This window comes from Canis lupus, chromosome 22 (genome assembly GCF_048164855.1).
Source record: "Canis lupus baileyi chromosome 22, mCanLup2.hap1, whole genome shotgun sequence".
Classification (NCBI taxonomy): Eukaryota; Metazoa; Chordata; class Mammalia; order Carnivora; family Canidae; genus Canis; species Canis lupus.
This window is the reverse complement of record NC_132859.1, coordinates 28710575-28733831: the sequence shown is the minus strand read 5'-3', so window position 1 is coordinate 28733831 and position 23257 is coordinate 28710575. Positions and strand designations below refer to the sequence as shown.

At 35.7% G+C, this 23257-nt stretch overlaps 1 protein-coding gene and 1 long non-coding RNA gene across 3 annotated transcripts in view; one reads left to right on the top strand and one right to left on the bottom strand.

Annotated features, from left to right (window-relative positions):
• The window catches only part of KCNH8 (potassium voltage-gated channel subfamily H member 8), a 368594-nt gene that overhangs the window by 260468 nt on the left and 84869 nt on the right, over positions 1-23257 (bottom strand). The gene's annotated exons all lie outside the window — the stretch shown is intronic.
• On the top strand, positions 12444-13395 carry LOC140614464 (uncharacterized). 2 transcript variants are annotated; one of them, XR_012015314.1, is made up of 2 exons: positions 12444-12645; positions 13210-13395. It is a non-coding gene; the product is annotated as an uncharacterized lncRNA (long non-coding RNA). The 2 variants fall into 2 exon arrangements; XR_012015315.1 differs by having other exon boundaries at positions 12444-12676.

The window sequence follows — 23257 nt, the reverse complement described above, 5'->3', positions numbered from 1 at the left end:
TAACTTATCTGAATTTTAGTGTCTTCCTTTTGTAAAGAGGAGGTGATTGTTCATTCACATAAAATAGCTAACGTAATGCCTAGCATGTAAAGACATTGCTCAGTAAATCATAATTTTATTATTTCCTTAATTATTTTCAAATATTTCCCTTTCTAGAACATGACCCTTAGATCAGTTAAAAACTGAACAAAGGTCTTTGATTCAGGAAACTAATTTGTATTATTCTAATTCTAGGGATACATGCATCATTTATTCAACAAATATTATGTGCCAGGCATACTGCTAAGCATTGAGGGGAGAAAGGAGAGAAGGAGGGAGGATGGCCTGGGTTCATGTCTTACTTCTATAATGAAAAGCCCACTCTGGCTATTTTGTATAGAATATACTGTAGGAGAACATTGGCAAGACTGACAAAACCAGTCAGAGGTTATCCCAAGAGTCCATTTTGAAAGAGGTGATTTGGACTAGGGTGGTTAGCAATGGCTGTAGTGAGAAGTGGCCAAACCTGAGGAATCTTTAGGAATAGCTGAAAACATTTGCCAAAGGATTCAACTTCAATGGGAGAGCAAAAAAAGAATCAAGAAATAATGCCAGTGATTTTGGGTTAGAAACTAGAAGGGTAGAGGTGCATTTTATGAGATGGGAAAAAAAGGAACCCCGCAGATTTGAGAGACTTCAAGAGTGTGGCCTTACATATGCTAAATTTAAGAAGCCCATTAAGCATCCCAGAGAAGATGTGAAGTAGGCAGCTGAATAAATGAATCTGAAATTTAAAGATGTTATCTATGCCGAAGATATAAATGTGGACTTGGCAGGAATTAGATCATTCAGGAAATGAATATAAGTAGAGCAAAGATGAAGTCTGAGTACTAAATACAGGAGATGTCAACATTTAAAGGTTGGAAAAATCAGAAGTTATCCAAAAAGAGTGAGAAAGAATGACCAGTAAGATAGGAGGAGAACCAAGGAGGTCATGAAAGCAGGCAAACTAATCACACATTTCCAGGTCAATGTTAAGTATATTTTATGTTTTAAATATGATTTGCAGTATAGATTTTTAAATGAATCAATAGAATCATGTTCTGAGTCAGGAGGCTCTAGAGAAGATGTTCACTGTGACATTGTACACACTCTACTTAAAAGAATGACCTTAAAGATAGCAGTGTGACTTCCCCACCCCTTTCCCTGCCCTGGCTCAGTGCAGATATGTAAGATGGGAAGTGAGATGAGGTGCTAAATCAATGAATTTTTCAGCAAAAGTCTAATTACGTTTAGTTCAAGTGAATTTATTTTTACTATAAAGGCATCCTTTCATCATCAAATTAATTTAGCCATATTACAAAGCATTAGGAAATCAGAGAAGAAATAAAAATATTACCCATCATCTGACCCTTCTCAGTTAAGGTAATAATTTTCAACTCATTTCTAAAATTTTTTGCCATTCACATATTAAACAATCATGAATAATCATAATGGTAAACCTGGTTTTATTCACTTGTCATTACATGGCCAGGTTAATTAATATGTTCTGTCCAATGAGGCATTTGGATAAGTCAGTTTGAAGATATCTAGTAAGATATTTTCATTTCCATTAAAAAGCAATATGAAAAGAGAAATGCTTTTACCATCCAGGGCATTATGCCCATTTACCTTCTCTTACCCCTCGCTCCTGCTTTGGAACTTATTTGTGATATCTAGAGCTATGTCATTTTGAGGCCTCAAGACAGCTTTTCTGCAAATGGCAGAACTAAAGGATGGAACGAGTCTGGATTTTTTACATCTTTGAATAGCGAAACTAATGCTAGCATTTATATTTAAAGTAATTATGAATAAAGTAAGTGTGTATGTGGGATGGATAAAGTACTTATTGTCATTTTGTTATATGTTTTCTGGCTATTTTTATAGGTTTTGTTTCTTGTCTTATGCTCTTTTTGTGTGTGTGTGGTTTGATGACTTTCTTTAATGGTACGCTTATATTCTTTCTCTTTCTGTTTTGTGTCTTTACTAAGGTTTTTGCTTTGTAGTTACCATGAGGCTCACCATTTGTCTGTGGTAATAATCTTTTTTTTTTTAAGATTTAAATACTTATTTATTTGAGAGAAAGAGAATGCATGCACTTGAGTTGGGGGAGAGGCAGAAGCAGAGGGAGAAAGAGGAGAGAAGTAGACTCCCCCAAGAGTGCAGAGTCCAACACAAGGGCTGGATCTCTCAACCTTGAAATCATGACCTGACTTAAAATCAAGAGTCCGATGCTCAACCAACTGAGCCACCCATGAGCCCCACATTCTTTTTTAAAAAATATTTCCACCCTTTACCCCCACTCTGGCAACCACTAATCTCTTCTCTCTGTATCTATGAACTTGATTTTTTGTTGTTGTGTTTTTTCAGGGGAGGGGTGCTTTATATTCCAAGTGTAAGAGAGATCATATGGTATTTGTCTTTCTCTGTCTGATATATTTCATTTAGCATAGTGTCCTTTGAGATCCATCCATGTTGCTGCAAATGAAAAGATTTCACCCTTTTTTTTAAAAGATTTTATCTATTTATTCATGAGACACACACATACACACATTTATTCATGAGACACACACATACACACAGAGGCAGACAGAGGCAGAGAGAGAAGCAGGCTCCATGCAGGGAGCCCGATGTGGGGCTTGATCCTGGGACTCCAGAATCACACCCTGGGCGGAAGGCAGGCGCTCAACCGCTGAGCCACTCAGGCGTCCCCTATCCTTTTTTATAGCTAAAAAATTATATCACAACTTCTTTACTCATTCATCCATTAATGGACATTCAGGTGATTTTCCTATCTTGGCTATTGTAAATAATGCTGAAATGAACGTAAAGATGCACAAATACTTTTGAGTTAGCATTTTTGTATACCTCAGATTAATACCGAGAAGTGGAATTGCTGGATCATACAGTAGTTCTCCCTTTAATTTTTTGAGAAACCTCCATGCAGTTTTTCATAGTGGCTGCACCAATTTATATTCCCACCAACAGTGCAGGAAGGTTCCCTTTTCTCTACATCTTTGCCAACACTCTTTATTTCTTGTCTTTTTAATACTAGCCATCTGACAGATGTGAGGTGATAGCTCATTGTGGCTTTGATTTGCATTTCCCTGATGATTAGTGCTGAACATTTCTTCTTATAGCTGTTGGCCATCTGTATGTCTTCTTTGGAAAAATGTCTCTTCAGATCTTCTGCCTGCAGTTTAATCAGATTACTTGTTTTTTGTTTGTTTCTGTGTTTGTTTTGCTGTTGAGTTGTATGAAGCCTTTATATATTTGGATATTAGCCCCCTATTAGATAAATGAGTTGCAAATATTTTGTCCCATTCAGTATGTTGTCTTTTCACTTTGTTGGCAGTTTCCTTTGTTGTTTAATATATAGTCTTACTTGCTGGGATGCTTGGGTGTTTCAGTGGTTGAGCATCTGCCTTTGGCTAAGGTCATAATCCTGGGGTCATGGGATAGAGTCCAGCATCAGGCTTCTCACAGGGAGCCTGCTTCTCCCTCTGACTATATCTCTGCCTCTCTCTGTGGGTCTCTCATGAATAAATAAATAAAATCTTCAGAAGTCTTTATTATTTTTGCTTTTGTTGCCCTAGCTTTTGATGTCAGTCAGATTGAAAATCATCACCAACACCTATGCCAAGAAGCTATGTTTTCTTCTTGTAAGTTTGATGGTTTCAGGTCTTATGTTCAAGTATTTAATCCATTTTGAGTAAGTTTTTGTGTATGGTGTAAGTGGTCAAATTTCATTCTTTTGCATGTGGTCATCCAGTTTTCCCAACACCATTTATTGGAGACTGTTCTGTTCTTTCCCCTTTGAACTTTCTTAGCTCCTTTGTCATAAATTTGTATGTGTACGTTTATTTCTGCACTCTCTATTCTGCTCCCTTGATCTGTATGTGTTTTTTTTATATGTCAATACCATAGTTAATCACTCTAGTTTGTAATATAGTTTGAAATCAAGGATCCTGATGCTTCTAGCTTTGTTATTCTCTCTCAAGATTGCTTAGGTTATTCAGGATCTTTTGTGGTTCCATACAAATTTTAGGATTATTTTCTCAATTTCTGTGAAAAATGCAATTTGAAATTTGATAGGGATTGCATTGAAACTGTAAATTCCTGAGTCTTATGGTCATTTTAACAATATTCTTCCAATCCATGGGCATAAATATCTTTCCATTTATTTGTGTCTTCTTCAATTTCTTTCATTAATATTTTGTAGTTTTCAACATACAGATCTTTCACCTCCTTGGTTAGCTTTATATCTAAGCATTTTATTCTTTTTGATGCTATCATAAGTGAGATTATTTTCTTAATTTCTTTCTGATAGTCTGCTATCAGTGTATAGAAACATAATTTATTTTGTGTATTGATTTTGTATCCTGCAACTTTACTGAATTTATTAGTTTAAAAGTTTTTTTGTGGAGTCTTTAGGATTTTCTATTATATAATATGTAATCTGCAAATAGTGACAGTTTTATTTATTCCTTCCCAAATTGGATGCCTTTTATTTCTGTTTCTTGCCTAATTGCTGTGAATTAAAGAGGTAAGGGTAGGCATCCTCGTCTTGTTCCAGAAAGCTTTCAGCTTTTCACTGCAGAGTATGTTTGCTGAGGGCTATCATAGCCTTTATCACACTAAGGTCCATTCCCTCACTACTTGCTTTGTTGAGAGTTTTTATCTTAAGTGGATGTTGAACTTGTGAAATGTTCTTTCATCTCTATTGAGGTGATAATATAATTTTTATCATTTACTTTGTTAATGAAGTGTCATCACATTGATTGATATGCAGTTAAGCCATCCTGACATCCCCGAATAAATCCCACCTGATCATGGTCTATGATCCTTTTAATGTATTGCTGAATTCAATTTGCTGACATTTTTGTTGAGGATTTTTACATCTATATCCATTAGGGATATTGGCCTGTAATTTTATTTGTGACATCCTTGTCTGCTTTTGGTAATCAGGGTAATGCTAGCCCCAAAAGGTAAGTTTAGAAGAGTTCCCTCCTCTTCTATTTTTTTGGAAAAATCTGAAAAGAATTGGTATTAATTCTTCTTTAAATGTTTGGTAGAATTCACCAGGGAAGCTCTCTGGTCCTGGATGTTGTCTGATGGAACGCTTTTGATTAGTGATTTAATCTCTTTCCCAATAATTGGTCTATTTAAATTTTCTATTTCATCATGATTCAGTCTTGGTAGGTTATATGTTTCTAGGAATTTATCCATTTTTTTCTATGTTCTCCAATTTGTTGGTATATAATCATTCATAATAGTCTCTTAAGACCTTTTGTATTTCTGTGGCATCAGTTGTATCATCTCCTCTTTCATTTCTGATTTTACTTGAGCCCTCTCATTCTTTTTGAGTCTAACTAAATGCTTGTCAATTAAGTTCATCTTTTCAAAGAACCAGCTCTTATTTTCACTGACCATCTCTATTGTCTTTTTAGTCTACCTTGAATTTCTGCTCTATTCTGTTATTTTCTCCCTTATACTAACTTTGGTCTTGTTTTGTTCTTTTTCTAGTTCTTCTGGGTATATAGTTAAATTATTTGAGACTTTTCTTACTTTTCAATGTAGGCATTTATCACTATGAACTTCCCTCTTAGAACTGCTTTTGCTGCATCCCATGTTGTATTTCCATTTGTATCAAGGTTTTTTTTTTTAAATTTCTTCTTTGGTTTCTTCATTGACCTATTGGTTGTTCAGTGGCATGTTGTTTAATTTCCACATGTTTATAACTTTTACAGTTTCCTTAGAAATTAATCTCTAGTTTCATATCATTGTGTTCAGAAAAGATGCTTGATATGCTTCAGTCCTCTTAAGTTTACTAAGGTTTGTTTTTTGGCCAAACTCATGATCTATCCTGTAAAAAGTTCCATGCGCACTTGAGAAAACTGTGTATTCTGTTGCTTTTGGAAGGAATGTTCCATATATGTCTGTTATATCCATTTGATCTAATGTGTCTTTTAAAGCCAATACTTTCTCACTGATTTTCTCTCTGGATGATCTATCCACTGATGTAGATGGGGTGTTAAGGACCCCACTATTATCATGTTGCTATATTTTTCTCCCTTTAGGTCTTGTTAATATTTGCTTTATTTACTGAGGTGCTTCTAAATTGGGTGCATGAATATTTACAAATGTTGGATTGGCCCCTTTATTATTTTGTAACATTTATCTTTGTCTCTTTATAGTTTTTGTTTCAAAGTCATTTTGTCTGGTATAAATGTAGCTACTCCAGTTCTTTTGGTTTCCATTTGTATAAAATATCTTTTATATCCCTTCACTTTCAGTGAGTGTGTTTTCTTATATTTGAAGTGAGTCTCTCGTAGGCACCATATAGATGTGTCTTGATTTGCTTGTTTGTTTGTTCTTTATTCATTTAGCCTCTCTGTGTCTTTTATGATCATGGTATGTTCCCTACCAGGTAAGTATACCACTCTACATCTTTTGATCGGAGAGTTTCATCCAGCAAAACCTATATCCACATTTTATTATGAAAAATAAATTCCTATGTATTTAAACCACTAATATTTGAATTTCCTGGTACTTGAAAATGGAAACATTCCTAACTGAAATACACAGTATCATGAATATTTCCCCATGTATTCCTGTGGGGTTTTTTAAAAAAAGATTTATTTATTTATCTATTCGTGAGAGACACAGAGAGAGAGAGAGAGAGAGAGAGAGAGAGGCAGAGACACAGAGAGCGAAGCAGGCTCCATACAGGGAGCCTGATGCAGGACTCAATCTCGGGACCCCAGTATCACACCCAGAGCTGAAGGCAGATGCTCAACCACTGAGCCACCCAGGCGTCCCAGTATTCCTGTTTTTATCAACATAATTTGAAAGATGATATATAAATATACCAAAGTTACTAAGCTAATCACTTCTTAAATGTATATATTTTCTAGAAGCGTTTTAGATTTTGATGTTAACATAAATTAAAGTTAGTATTTTGGATATATCTTCTAGAATTAAAGAAGACTTTAAAAATACCCTTCTCAGTCATCTACTACTAGACATTTATTGATAACAATTGATCTTGAAGATCTCTACCAAATTCTGTAATTTCCAACAAAAGTCCAATGAGGGAAAAAATTAAGATGTGTAACTCATGATATAAACATATGGTATGAAATAGTATCATCCTAAATCCTGTTGTTGTTTTTCTCTGTTCTATGTTAGAATACAATTTAAGAGATAGGGATGCTAGGTAATTGGTTCTTTTGCCCTTGTAAAGGCTCTTCTGGCATTGCTATTCATCCATATTAGGAAAGCAAGATGTATTTGCTCAGCATGTAGTGATAAAACCAAAAAACAGTTATTATTCTATACAATAAGAATTCTCAGAGAAGGGTACAAGTGTTGCAAAAACAAAGGCTTGGAATAATCTTTACTTCCTGGATTTTGTTCCTTTCTCAGTTTGTTTTAGGATTGTCTAGTCTACTATTTTCTCAGTCCACTGACGTGAAAATTATACTATTTGATATATTGGGACCATTGCCACATAGAAGAGTGGTCTTGTTCTATATTTGCCTAGGAAGTAAAAGCAATGTCCATGGATTGACACCACAAGGGAAAAGATTTCATCTTAGCACAGATATAATTGTATCCAATATCTAACACTACCCAAAAGGTCACAAGCTACCTCAAGTACACTGAGCTTCCTAAGAGCATTCACTGAAGCGGATGACCGACACAGATTTAGCAGAAAGGGACTACAATGAGTGGCAGAAACTTGGCCTAGATGGCTTTTAAGATCATTTGAAAAACTCTAAGAGATAATCTTGCCACTTTGTTGAAGATTTTCCTCCTACCAAGCCTTGGATTCTGGTCTTTATATCTAGATATAGAAATAAAGTATTCCAAACCTAAATGCTAAATTTCTCATTATAAAAATTTTTTTTCTCATTATAAAATTTATAGGGTATTATGTATATATTTATCCCATAACCAATAGTTTCAAAATGGACCTTTTCATCACATTTTTCTTATGCAATGGGATACAATTTAGATTTAAATTGTTTTGAAATGAAAGGTATAAACACACACACACACACACACACACAGACAAACACAGATTCTGGATCTATATTGTGGGACTCAAAGTAGGATCAAAGGATATACTAATTACACAGATTTCTCAGTGTTGTTGTTTGCATTTGTTTCAAGTTCACTACATGAAGTACAAGATCTTCATTGCCTGCATTTATATGGCCCTTATTATTTACTGATATTTGCTTCTGAACAGATTCATGTAGATCAATGAAATCAATAAATGCATTGCTATCCAATGGGTATGCCAACTATGGCTGCCCTCTAATACTCAAGTGTCTGGTCCTTGTGCTAATGTCAAGGGCAGGGTTTTATAAACCATCATGGCTTTTGGAGAGAACCAGGATGCCACACACAATTGAATAGGTCATGTCCCAAGTGAGTGTGCCCAACTGTCAGTTATATGGGGACTGAAATGCAGCCTGCACTCAGCTCACCAAGCCATGAGCCCTAATATTGGGTCATGTTCACTAGACATATATCTTTCATCAAATGACTAGTCCCAGAAGATTTACAAATAACAATTATAGAAATAAAACAAATGAAAAAAGCCTATTACTACTCTTTATATGCTAATGCAGCATAGTTTAACTTGACTTTGGAAAACACATTCATACCCTATAATCTCATACTCTTCTGTAATACAGATAAAGATACTGTAATATAAATAAGTTAAGTGACTTCCAGAGGAATTACAATTAATCAAAAGAGAGTAATAACATCAAGTTCAACTGGATTTTTAAACCAACTGATTTTTTTAAACAATTGTATTAAAATATTTTTAGCATAATATATATATATATGGCACACAGGATATTGAAATCTACTGTATTACAAAAAAGTATGAATAATTTCTATATTTAAAATTACATTTTTATGTTCCTCTTTCTTGTCTTAGTTCTCTCCATTTAGTCATGTTCTATATAGACACCTATTAATGGAGACCGTGTCATCCTAAGTCTACAATTTGGATGAATAATTTAATGCACTGCTCAAACTTACACCATATGCCCCTTTCCTGGTTCTGTGAAACGGGCATATAACATGATTACATTGTAATAGTTTTATCTAATTCTATATGGGATATTGTGATTTATAATAAGAAATATATATGGTCTCCCTGGCACAGAGCTCCTAAAATTCTTGCAATGTTCCTAAGCAGTAAGATCAATGGGAACCTTTTGTCATAATAGTTGATCTTGTGTCCTCAAATACCCGTAGAGTGAAATAGCTCCAGGATAATAAAGATGAAAGAATTAAGCAGAAAAAACTGTCTTTTTGAACCAGTCCCTTTCAACCATACCTGAGTTTATGCTAATGAAGTGACTTTTGGAAAGCCCCTAAGAATGGGCATTGGTTGCCAGTGGAGCTAATCATGTGATTGGAGGTTTGGAACTTTCAGCCTCACCCTCACTTGCAGAGAGGATAGAGGAGCTAGAGGTTGAACCAATCATTAATGACCAATGATTTAATGACCATGCCTATATAATGATGCTTCTATAAAAATCCCATGAAGATGGGTTTCAAAGAACTTTAGGGTTGGCAAATGCATAGAAATGCTGGAAGAATGGAGCACCAGGCTGGCCCAGAAGCTTCACATCCTTTCCTCACACCTTGCCTTAGGCGTCTGTTCCTTTGGCTGTTTCTGAGTTATGTCTTTTTAGTAAACCAGTAATGTAATAAGTTAAATGTTTTCCTAAGTTCTATGACCTGCTCTAGCAAATTAATTGAACCCAAGGAATAGGTCATGGGAACCTCGGATTCACAGCCAGTGAGTCAGAAGAACAGGTAACAACTGGAACTTGGGACTTGCATCTTTGGACTGAGCCCTTAACCTATAGGACATGATGTTAAATTGTAGGACATGCTGCGCTGGTGGCGCAGAATTGCTTCATGTGCAGAAAAACCCATACATGTGGTGTCAGAGCAAAGTGTAGGATGAGAGCAAAAAAGAAACTCAGGACTGTTTTTCCAAAACACCAAGATTCACAAATTACATCATTTTCTCCAATCTTCGTGTTCCTGTCTCTTTTATATACCAAACTTTAACCAGTGCCTTCTTACTCTACCTCAACACATGCAACACTCACAGGTGGACATATCAGAGTTTTCCTCTTTACTTCCCTCCCCCACAAAAGACAGTAGATTAATTCATCTCAAATACATTAACAGGTGGAAAGGGTAGTGAGGACAGGATGAAGGGAGAAGAGAATAGATAATATGTGATTTATCAAGGTATGACTAACCACACATTTGTTATTGTTGTGGTTGTGTTTGTTAACCAAACCCCATACAAAGAAAGACTTCAAATGATTCAAAGAGACACCAACAATTTAAATTCCTCTGGGAAATCTATGGAGTCCTTCACATACTAGTAAAAGATGCTCATTTTATTTTTTTACTTTTTAAAAGATTTTATTTATTTATTCATGAGAGACACAGACAGAGGGGCAGAGACATAGGCAGAGGGAGAAGCAGGCTCCCTGTAGACAGCTTGATGCAGAATTTGATCCCAGGACTGCAGGATCATGACTTGTGCTAAAGGCAGACACTCAACCACTGAGCCCCCTAGAGTCCCCATAAGATGCTTATTTTAGTTATACCAGGAGGTCCAGGGCTGTTTCACCAGGCTTTTCCCTGCCTTTCACCACCACAGTTCCCCATCTGGACACAAATATCACTTATTCAATGACTTTTCTTTTAACTTATCTCTACATACAAGTCCACATGTTGGAATCTACTTTATCAAACAAATTTGCAATGTCTGCTTCCCAAAGAGTGCACAACTGCATCCTTGCCAAAAGTTGTTGTTGCTAGCTTTAATTTAGCCATTTCCCTGAAATAATTATTTTCAAAGATCAGGTCACTCCAACTAGCATACTTTTCACTCAGCACCTTAGGTTACTGTAATTCTGTGAATTCAAAGTAGCTGAGACATTTAGGGGCATTAAAAAGATTTGCATTCAGCCCCCACAGTTTTAGGAAAAATCTATTTATTTGATAATATTTATCTTTTTCAGTTATAACAGGTTTACACAGATGCTCGCTGTTACATGGCTTTTACTATAAAATATTCAAATATAAAATTAAAGAGTAATGTGTCAAAACCTAGATCCTAATCATACAAAATTAATGAATATTAAAGTATTTCCATATTTCTAATTTTGCAATACTATAGATGCAGTGTCATGACATGCCTTTGTCAATGGTAGGCCTTCTCATCCTCCCCTAGAAGCACACAAAATTCTGGAATGGGCATATACCGAATTCACCTTTGTTTTTATATTTTCATCATTTTTTGTATATATAAACAACATATAGAAATGTTTTATGTGTTTGTAAAATTTACAAAATTATATTATTCTTTATGGATCATACTGAAGTCTATTCCCCCAACACCAGTAAATTTTGTGTTTCATATCAATTCACATTGATAACTATACATCTAATTGTTTCATTTTAACTACTGTAGGGATATATCACAGTTAATTTACCTATTCCTCTATAGATGGATATTTAATTTCCTTCTTTCCTTCCTCTCTCTTCCTGTAATAAAGTAGCAAAGCGCATGAGAATAAGTGTCAGAGTTTCTAGAAGTTCACTGTTACCTTACATTTTTAATAGCAAATTGAAGAACCTTTCTTATTAGGAGACAAGCATTATAACCTATAAAAGCACCATATGTATTTTGCAAACTATCCCACAATTAATCCACTTACTTTCATTTTTCTAAGTATAATTAACAAAGGATGCTGGTGACCCCTCTGATACAAATTTTCCACTTACAAAAGTTCTTCACCTACTATGGTATCCTGAAATTGGCATCCACTCAGTGTATTGACAATAACAATAATACCAAATCAAAGCTGTTTTCAACAGTAGCAAGAGTTAATATTTGTTGGGCCAGGCAGAGATGGAAGCCACTTAAGATACCAGCTTGGTTCACATACAGAGAAAGAATATGATAACATAAGGATAAGAGGCAAGTAGCATTTATACTCAGAACATCAAAAAATTTCCAGATGATGGGGGGAGCTATTTAGGATAAAATATAGAAAATCACCATTTTGTAAGTCAAAACTGATAATACATAAAAATAGGCTGTTACTCATACTTTCTGGATTTGGCATTAACAGGATTGGTATTTTCTGAAATAGTCAAGAACTATTTCTAAGATACCTGAAGGGCCCAAAGCATGTGTGACCCATACCAATCAAAATTTGGAAGTGTTCCTTTCCTATCATACCTCTTAGATGCTTCAGACCATTCTCACGTTAATGGGTGGAAATCCACCCTTTATCAAGGGCTGCCAGCCAGAGTTGTTCATTGGTGACTTCACAAAGGCTCTCAGCCAAAGGGAAGGCTCAGGGTTGGTGATCAACCTCATGCCACAGGGTGCTACTTACACCACCCAAGGAGGTCTCTTTTTCTAATGGATCTGTCCACCAGATGTGCATTTTTTAACTTTTCACAAAAGCACTCTGTAGGCTACTATTGACCGTCTCTTAAATTCTATACAAGCCTGGAGAACTGAAGTATAAAATGAGCCGTGTATGGAGGGGAATGGTGAGCTGGACCTTCATAGCACATGCAAATGGTGACTCTCCTCTATTAGAAGGGACCCTTGGTTTTCTTGTAGTTCAAATCTTTCTACAACAAAAATCCCTCTGCTGAAGTTGTTGAGAGGTTTTTTTCAGTTCTGGATTCTAAGTGAAGGATATGGCTGGGGAAATAAAAGCAAGAGTAAGATTATCTTCTTGGCAACCAAGCAGAGATGACGTATTCCAGTGACATTAGGATATTTGCAATCTATTGATTGAATTTAATAAACCTGTAAGGTGTGTTTTGTTTGCCAATCACACAGGAGGCTTCCATTTGACCACGTATTTTTCTTTAAAACTAAACTAAACAAAACAAAATAAAAATCTGTGGTACTAATTCCTCTTATTTTCTTGCTAAAAATAAATTCCAACTGAGATACAGGAGCAAATATCTCAAATGTGTGATTTGAAAAATTTTAAAGCATTTTAGCAAAGGGACCTCTGACTTTAGCTAGGTATTGTGTATTCACTTGTGGTGTCAAGTCTCAACTCATTACAATTAATCTATTGTATTGATTTAATATCTCAGGCAGAGATGTATTTACCTGGCTAGAGCACTGTGGAAGATGCTTCTAGGAGAAAAGGAATGTTTGCAAATGAAGATGAGATCCTCTGATGAAAGGAAAGCTGACAGTGAGTAGCACTCACAGAATCAGACCCCAAACACTCATTACTTCAAGGCTCAATCCCCCAAATTAAAGCTAATAATGATTTAGTTTTGCATTGTTGGGTATTTTCATTCTGTAAAAGAATACCTTGGGGTAGAAAGGAAGCCAAGCAACAGATTTGCTCTTGTAGGCTGGCGCATTAAGAGAGGGTTATTTAAACTAGAGCCAAATTACAATGAACCATTTCCACGATAGATGTCAGCAATTCCACAGAAAAGAAGCCCCCTCTCTTCTCTAATATATAATCTTACTGTTATTTTAAAAATTTTTTCTGATTTTTTTTTAATTTTTTTTAATTTTTATTTATTTATCATAGTCACAGAGAGAGAGAGAGAGAGAGGCAGAGACATAGGCAGAGGGAGAAGCAGAGGGAGAAGCAGGCTCCATGCACCAGGAGCCTGATGTGGGCTTCGATCCCGGGTCTCCAGGATCGCGCCCTGGGCCAAAGGCAGACGCCAAACCGCTGCGCCACCCAGGGATCCCAATTTTTCTGATTTTAAAATAGATCTGTTCTGATCCTACAAGTAATAAGGTACCAAATAAAATGTAAAATATAGAAAAAATCATGATTCTATTAAAGATCATCAGATCATTTTTTTCACCTTTATCATTCATTCATTCAAAAGAAGCTATAGATTGTCTACAACATACCAAGGATATTCATAATAAAAGGAATACACTGAATAAGACAATTTCTGCCCTCAAATTATGTGTCATCTAATAAGGAACATGTATAAATACACGGGAAAATTTAAAAATCACTGTTATAGGGACGCCTGGGTGGTTCAGTGGTTGAGCATCTGCTTTTGGCTCAGGGTGTGATCCGGGGCCCAGGGATCGAGTCTCACATTGGGGTCCCCACAGGGAACCTGCTTCTCCCTCTGCCTGTGTCTCTTCCTCTCTCTCTCTGTCTCCCATGAATAAATAAAAATCTTTTAAAAAATCAGTGTTATCATTGAGGTACAGATGCATATTTTATATTGAGATACAATGAAATTTGTGAAACTGCATCCTTCATTTTCAGTTAATGTAAATTTTCTCTATGACAGTGGACATATACGTATATATTTAGAGATGTATTTATTTTAGAGAGAGAGAGAGAGCATGTGTGCAGGCACAAGTGAGAGGATGGGCAGAGGAAGAAAATCTCAGGCATACTCCCCACTGGGCATGGAGCCTGACTCCAAGCTTGATCTCAAAACCCATGTGATGATGGTGACCTGAGCCAAAACCAAGAGTCAGACACTTAACTGACTGAGCCCTCGACAGTAGATACATATGTTTATCATGTTACAGATTACAAAGTAGTTCATGCTTTGGATATACTACAATTTGTTGATCATTTTGTAATGCTTGTATGTTCTGAGCATGTAAACCTTTTCACTCTTCAACTAACGTGATGGTGGATCTTTCACATTTGTCCCTAGGCAAATTCCTAGAAGTTCAAAGGGTAAGAACATTTCTAAAACATCTGGCACACATTGCAAAATTGCTTTCCAAAGAAAAGCATTGTGCCAATTTACATGTCCACCTAGAATTGAGCATTTTAAAAGACACACACACAAGTACACATTATTAAATATTTACACTGTCCTTGATTTCTTCAAGGTTTCAAAATTATCTAAGTGTAAACAATCTGTTTGTTCATAGTCACAAGTAAATAGGTGTTTATAGGGACACCTGGGTGGCTCAGCGGTTGAGCATCTGCCTTCAGTTCAGGACGTGATCCTGGAGTCCCAGGATCAAGTCCTGCATCTGGGTCCCTGCATAGAGCCTACTTTTCCCTCTGTCTATGGCTCTGCCTCTCTTTCTGTGTCTCTCTTGAATAAATAAATAAAATATTTTTAAAATATATGTGTTTATATTACATAAAGATCCAGATTTGATTGGTTTCATCTGATTGTAAAAAGTAACCTGTTTCAAAATTTAAAAAGCAAAGAAAATACAATTTTTGGTATCATGTAATCAATGACACATTATGCACTTTGCTGTAATCTTTTATCACAACCATCTAAAGCCATGATGTATCAAGATGGCATGGCAACTGACTTGTCTTCACCTCTCTTCAGTAGGCACCTGTACCTAGTAGGTATCTGGTTTCAAGTAGCATAAAATCATCTACTGATTATTTAGGCTTCATTAAACTTTTATGTTTACTCTTTGCAACTATAAAATTGAGTTAACCACCAATAACAAGTAAAAAGTATTCACATACATGGAAATCAAGAAAATTATCTCTACAACTTCTATAAAAACTGGGAATAAAATTCACTGAAACTCAAATTATTAAAACACATTATTTTTGGTCAACATCTTCTAGTATTCTGTGTGTGACAGACACAAATTGATGGCAATATTATTTACTTCCTCAACTACTTTCCTACCTTTTAAACTACAAAGAGAAGTAACAGGACCAAATAATGGACATTTAGCATGAGAATCAATTGCCCCACTGGAAGAGTAATTCTAGATTAATTCACAACTTGAAATGATAAATGTCTTAGAATTTGTTCTATAAAAAGATGCCAAGTTTGAAGTTCAGGGACCTGGTTTAGGACCTCGTTTAGCTTTACCATTTACTAGTTGACTGACCCACAGCAATTATTGTACTTTAAAGTGTTGGTGCCCTTATCTATGAGATGGTGTTGTGGGAATAAAATGAGTTACCACTCATAGGAGTGCATGGCATACAGTAGGTATCTTGGATAACAATCTTTTTCATAGCTAGGACAGTTTCTGTAGCTTCTCTCATAGACCTTTTTAGCCAAACCACTAAGTACGTGGATTATTCATGACTTTCCAGCTAATGTTCTACTTTTTATCTATTTTGGAAAATAACCTGATGAATACAAATGAATACCAATTAGCTAAATATACTGGTGATGTAGCACATGAATAAACCACCATTTTATTTGTCACTGGGGATAAATTTTTTCTAATGAGTCATAGAGCTAGCAATGGTGTGAATAGAACATTTATTATATTTCCTATAATACAATATAGAATCTATTTTATGGTTTGATTGAGCTGCTTCTAAAATTTCACATCTGTGCCACTCTCATCCAATGGGTCCCAGATGACTATCATTTTCATTTTGAAAGTCTCACATGATGCAAAATAATCTAGAAGTTCTAATAGTACTTGATATAAGCATAACATGGTTTAATGAAAAAAGTATAGCTTAAAGGTTAAAAATACTGCTCTCAGAGATGAGCAAACTTTTTTCTGTAAAAGGCAAGAGACTAAATATTTTAGGCATTGAGGACCATCTCATTTCAGTAACAAATACTCAACCTTGTCATAGCACAAAAGAAGCCATAGAAAATACAAAAACAAGTAGTATTATGAGATACTCTTTTATTCTTTTCAACTATTTAAAAACACAACCCCTATTTTTAGCTCACATGTTGTTCACAAACAGGAGGGGAGCCAGATAGGGCCTGCAGACAGCAGTTTCCAGATCCCTGCTCCAGAGTCATACTGTCTGGACTCAAATTCTGGCTTTATCCCTTGCTGGCTGTGCCACCTGAGTGAAGTAGTCTCCTCTGTCCACTTGAGTCTAAACTGGAACAATAACCTGTACCTCATTCATGTGAGTGTTATGTGATCTGAATGAGGAATATACAAAAGTGAATTGTATTATGCATGGAGGGTAGCTACAAATGGTAGGCCCCTTCCCATCTAAGTGTTTTTATTTTTATGGGCATCCTGTATAGTGGAAACATAAGATCTTAGAATCCAGACAGACCTGCACCCAAATCCTAACCACTAATTTTTACCCACATTACTGAGATGTAACACTGAGCCTATAAGCAGGATTCCTGTGAGAGTCTGGTGTATAGTATATACTGACTGTTTCATTGAGTTCCTGGCATGAACAAGATGTTTTTAAAATTTTGGTTATTGCTGTTTTATGCTAAACTCTTTTTTCCTAGGACGTAAGTAGCTGACATGCTTTATATCGTTGTACCACTTATAACAGATGTGTGTGTGTGTGTGTGTGTAACTCTGGTCAAGCTCTGTATTGGGAACAAAGCACTCACGTTCAAATATAACCCATGGTGATTGTTAGGAATTCTTGAGTTCTCATGTATATGCTAGTTTCCAATCTAGACACTGGGTCATCTCTAGGAGCAAAAGTTCTCAAGAAGGGAAAAGTGTCAAGTATAACCATCTTACTCCCTCAGATCCTCCCCACTTCTCTGAGGTATCTGAAGAGAATAAAATACTGGCTTACCAGAAATAGAGAACACTAACACTATGGATTGGCAACTTTGCCTGGGCTGAGAAGAAATGAGTAAAAGGAGAGGGTCAAGGACAAGACAGGCTAAAGAAGAAAAGGCATGGATGGAGGGAAATGTTTTGTCTAGTCTTCAAAGTTAGTGGGAAAACCAGATTGAGGCATCCAAAGAGGGATGCTGGCTCTAGGGGAGAACCATGACGCTTCCTATATTATAGCTGAGTGAGTACAAACAATAAATTTCAGGCAGTGATTTGCAGGAGTCACTGGATGAATCTAGGTAAAAGAAGCCCAGTGAAGAATCCAGGTAGAGACCTGTGAGTATGGCTCTGAAAACAGACCCTAAATCATATGGTCTTGTGGAAAAGTCAAGGATATGAAAATGGGACACTGTGGATCTTCAGAACTGTGCCTAAGCTGCAGACCTATGTGCACTGGTGCTGTTTCCTGTTATTGGAAATCTGGCAACATTTTAAGATGAGTAGTCCTCTGGAAGAATACTGTAGAGCTCCAGGGGGCACTATTCAGACTATAGTAGTCTCGTGTAAATGGCACCTGCTGGAGTTCTGCAGAGCACAGCCTGCGTAGCCCAAGCATTAGTAGACAGCTGCTTTCCCTGCAGAATGAATTTTCCCTTGTGTGTGTGCATGTGTATGTGTGTTTGCATGCAGTGCTGGAGCACAAACCTTAATGCTGAACAACACATGATGCCTCCAAGTGTAACTTGGTCTCTTAGTGCCAAAACAAAGATGATAGAAACTATACTTTCTTGTCTTGTTTTCCACAAAAATACCAAACACCTAATACCATTTCCAAAGTCTGAGGCAAAAAATCTTTGGGTATTCCAAACATGATTGATCAAAACTACCTTCTGTAGGACCCAGGATGGAAATTTCACACATAGACACGCACACATACAGGCATACCACACACGCAAATATATATAATTATACCAAACATATGCAAACTTTTTATAAAAATAAATGTGGTAGGCATTGCCTTTCCTAAAACTATCCCACCAATACTGCTGGTAGTTGAAGCATTGGTAAATAAAATAAGTATTCCCAGTATGAAGGCTGGAAGAATTTTACAAGTTATGCTTGCAAGATAGGCATTTGATATTTATATTATTGGAATATCCAAGACTACAGGAAGTTCCATATGGTCAAAAGGAATTTCAAATCAAAAGATTATTTCAGAATTTATATTTCAGTTCCTTACAATGTGGTTTACTCATGGTATCACTTTTCATAGGCAGGAAAGTCATAATAGACATCTGTGAATAAACAAACAGTATATTCACTTAAAATCACTGGATTATATGTACACCTGACCTACCACAACAACCAAAATACTTCATGGAAGAAAATAACAAGTATTTTAACCATCTAAGTTTTGTCCTAACTTTAGTCACATATCATGGAGGTAAATATTGTCCAAATCAATTATCTATAAGTGTAGGACCACAAAAATACAAGGATTCCCAGAATAGATGAAAAAGCATGCGCTACAGTATAAGGCTTATAAAGAATTGTCAAGTCCACATCAATAAAACATGCCACCTTTCACAAGCCATGAAGTAAGCCAACCATTTTGTAAGAAGGAAAATTAGGAGTTTTACACACGAAGGGCAAGTTATTACAGTGAATATACATGCCGCATTCAGGAGTCAGGGAAAAGTCAGTCAGCTCATTCTTTGAAGTCTTCAGGTAAAAAACAGATATTAAAAACAATGACTATTAGGTTAATCTACTACATATACAAGAAGCAGTAACTGCTGAAGTTTTTGACCTTGAGTAGCCTAGTATGGCAGGATGTGATGAAAAGATTTCTAGGATGTGAGTCAGCAAAGAGGTTTTTGATATTACTATGTTACTAATATTCTATGCAACCTCTCTGTCCTCAGTTTCCTTATCTATAAAACAATGGATTGGATTTTTATAGACCTGTCCTGTTCTATTATGTCTCTTCAAATCTTCCTTCACATTAGTATTTAATTTCAGGGACTAGGAATAAAGTCCAAACCTCCCAGGTTTGCATTCAATTTTCCATATAGTGATGACAGCTTTTGCCTCCACCTTTGTTCTTGTTTTATTACTGAAACTACACCAATGTTTGACTCAGATTCTCTTTTTCTCTTGCTCTTCATCATGATTACCTCTGTTTTTCTTCCTTTTTCTTCAACTGAACTTTTACTCCATTCTATCACTTCCCAAAACCATCTCTTTGTTAGAGTTCTATGTATCCGTCACCACTATAAGCTATATGCTCCTCAATGTCACAGGGTGGGCCTTATGCATTGGTTGCACCCATTAGTACAATACCCAGCAACACCCTGTCCAAAATATATCCTTGAGAATGACTGGTGATTGATTCTAATCTTGGGCAAAGAACCAAAAGCCTATTTATACTTTTGTTAAAAATCAAAACCAGTGATCCCTAAAATAAAAAAAGACAAGAAATGACAAGCGTTAGCAAGGATGTGGAGAAAAAGGAACCTCATGCACTGTTGGTGGGAACACAAATTGGTGCAGTAACTGTAGAAAACAATATGGAAGTTCCCTCAAAAGTTGATATTAGAAATACCTTATGATCTAATAATTCCACTGCTGGGCATTTACCCAGAGAAAACAAAAACACTAATTCAGAAAGATATATGCACCCATGTGATTGATTATTGTAGCATTATTTACAACAGCCAAGATATAGAAGTAACCTGTGTTTATCAACAGATAAATAAAGAAGATGTGATACACACACATGTACATACAATAGAATATTATGCAGCCATTAAAAAGGATGAGATCTTGCCATCTGCAACAACATGGATGGACCTAGAGGATATTATACTAAATTAAGTTAGTCAAACTGAGAAAGACAAATACCATATGATTTCATTCATATATGGAATATAAAAAATAAAACAAATGAGTAAACAAACAAAAAGCAAAATCAGACCTATAAATACAGAGAACAAACTGGTGGTTGCCAGAGGGAGATAGAGGCTTCTAGTTACGGAGTGAATCAGTCATGAGAATAAAAGGCACAGCATAGAAAACATAATCAGTGATATCATTATAGTGTTGTATGGTGACAGACATTGGCTACACCTGTGGTGAGCACAGGATAACATACACAGAAGTTTAATCACTATGTTGTATATCTGACACTGATGTATCATCGTGTGTCAACTATATTTTAAAAATCCTTTAAATTAAAAATTAAAAAATTAAGAAAATTTTTTAAATTTTAAAAAATCAAGGTGAGCCTTAACAAACGTCAATTCTTCTCATCCTTATGGGAATGAATGCCTTTGAAAAGGAGAAAATTAAACATTTCAGATTATTGTAAAAGGTTTATTTATTTATCTTTAAACTAGAATGGCTAGGTTTCATAATTTTCAAAGCAAGCATAGTTCAGGAAACAAGAACAACATTACTAGTCTAATTTCTCATAGGCTTCACAGCAACTCTTAATGAACTTCATTGTCAAGTGCTTTAAAATCCTAATGGCTGGATAAAATTTAGTATTTTCTATTTTGGAACATATAATATACTCGCCATTGAAAAGTGTCAGGATTTGCCTTTATTCAAAGTTTAAAAAAAAAAAAAAAACTCCTGTTGAGTTAGGTTACTCTATTCCCCATGTAAAAAAGAACTCTACTAAGAGAATAATCACAGATTGCCTTGTTAATCTTAACAAAAATCTTCACTCTCTCTTTTACGATATGCACATATTCTCCTACAGGGAAGCACAAATCAATAAGAGATGTGTCAGTATAGGTCTTTTTTTTTATATAAATTTATTTTTTATTGGTGTGTCACTATAGGTCTTAATCTGCATTTATTAATTCCTCTTTGCATTACCAAATATGATTTCAAGTAACTTTTTTAAAATCTTCCCAATCCTTAACTTTGCATATCTTTTTTGTCTAAGAAAAGACATTAAAGTATTTGAGATGAAATTACAAAGTGATGTAGCAGTACAACCTTTAAAAGGCAGAAATTATTTAAAACTTTTTTTCCAAACAAATAGAAGAAAATGGTAAGTAAATGGTGAGCCCTTGAGCCAGAGTTTGCAGTTTTATGGTCCCACATGATCATGGAAGACTAGCAGGCAAAGATGGTGAGCTATACAAACTCTGGTAATGGGAATTGGTAATAAATGGTTGAAGCAGACCCATGCTATATAAGCAGTAAATTTTAAGACTTCAAATGAAAAGTAGTACAATGGACTCCAATCCCAAATAAGCACATTTAACTTACACAAACTTAACACACAAGTTCAGCATTGATATGTAGATAAGTAAATAAATAATCAAATAATCTAAAAGAGAGGAAAAAGAAGCAATCATTTAAATAGTATAGGTAACTATTCCATTCAGTTGGAATAGTTTCAAAGATAAGCCTTTTTTAAAAAATTATAATGTGGCCCCAAAACATATGGCAACTACTTTATTAGAAGCTCAAGTCAAGCATTGGTTACCTGTTCATTGCTGGGGAAAATCTGTGTTAGTAAAAGACAAAATGTCAGTCCGCAATAGACTTACTTCAGAGGGGACGGTGGTAGGTAACTTAAATCACATGCAAATTTAATCCTATATAGAGATCTTAGCAGAGAAATGCTGTATAAAGTGCCACTCTTCTAATGCCCTATGTTTGGAATTTTTGATCTCAGGCCAGAATTATCCTGTCCAGTAACCTTTGCTCAAGTGTCAAGCAATAATAATGCAGTGGAATCTTAAGGGCTCCAGTGGTATCTTCATCTCCCACAGCATCTATTACATGTAGAGTGCTAATTACTCTTCTCCCTTAGGAATCTGACCCATTTAATACATAGGTAAAGAGATAAAGACCAGAGAATATTTGTGACAGAGATGGAAAGAGAATTGGAGATGGGGTCCCTATATTTTGTTTTATAAAATGAGAAATTAAAACCCAAAAGTCCAGGGATTTGATCAAGGTCTCTCTGTGCACAAGGCAGTGCACACTGGAGTCATTTGGGACGTCTCTAGGGACAGGAAATACAGGTCTTTTTCATCAGAAAAGCATAATATGGAGGCTTTCTTTTATTTCCCATATGGGCTTCATCCTAAAAAGTATCCTGAACAAAATGGATGCTACTGATCTTGCTGCAGATTTCTCCGTGGTTGAAGCAGAAGTTTCAAAGGTTTTAACTTCTCTACAACTGGTTTACATTTGAGTTGGAAAGTTCATCTGAACCACTTACTTTTATCAAAGCTTACCATCACTATTTTTATTGGAGTGCAATTTATTTAAAGGGGGGGGGGCTGGTACTATTTGTCACACCACAGCCAGTTTTATAAGGCATTACTGCTGTTTTCTGAAACCTTTACTGCAGTTATACTGACTGGAAATGCCAAACAAAATTATCCTCTGTACACAAGTGCACAGGTTTTGACCTACTTTAATTAATCAATCCTAGTTCACATAGTATTATTATTTTTTTAAAGATTTTATTTATTCATGAGAGACACAGAGAGAGAGGTAGAGACATAGGCAGAGGGAGAAACAGTCTCCCCACGGGGAGCTTGATGCGGGACTCGATCCCAGGACCTCAGGATCACCACCTGAGCCAAAGGCAGACACTCAATCACCCAGGTGCCCCACAGGTAGATACTATTAAACATTTCACCACTAACTTTTCTC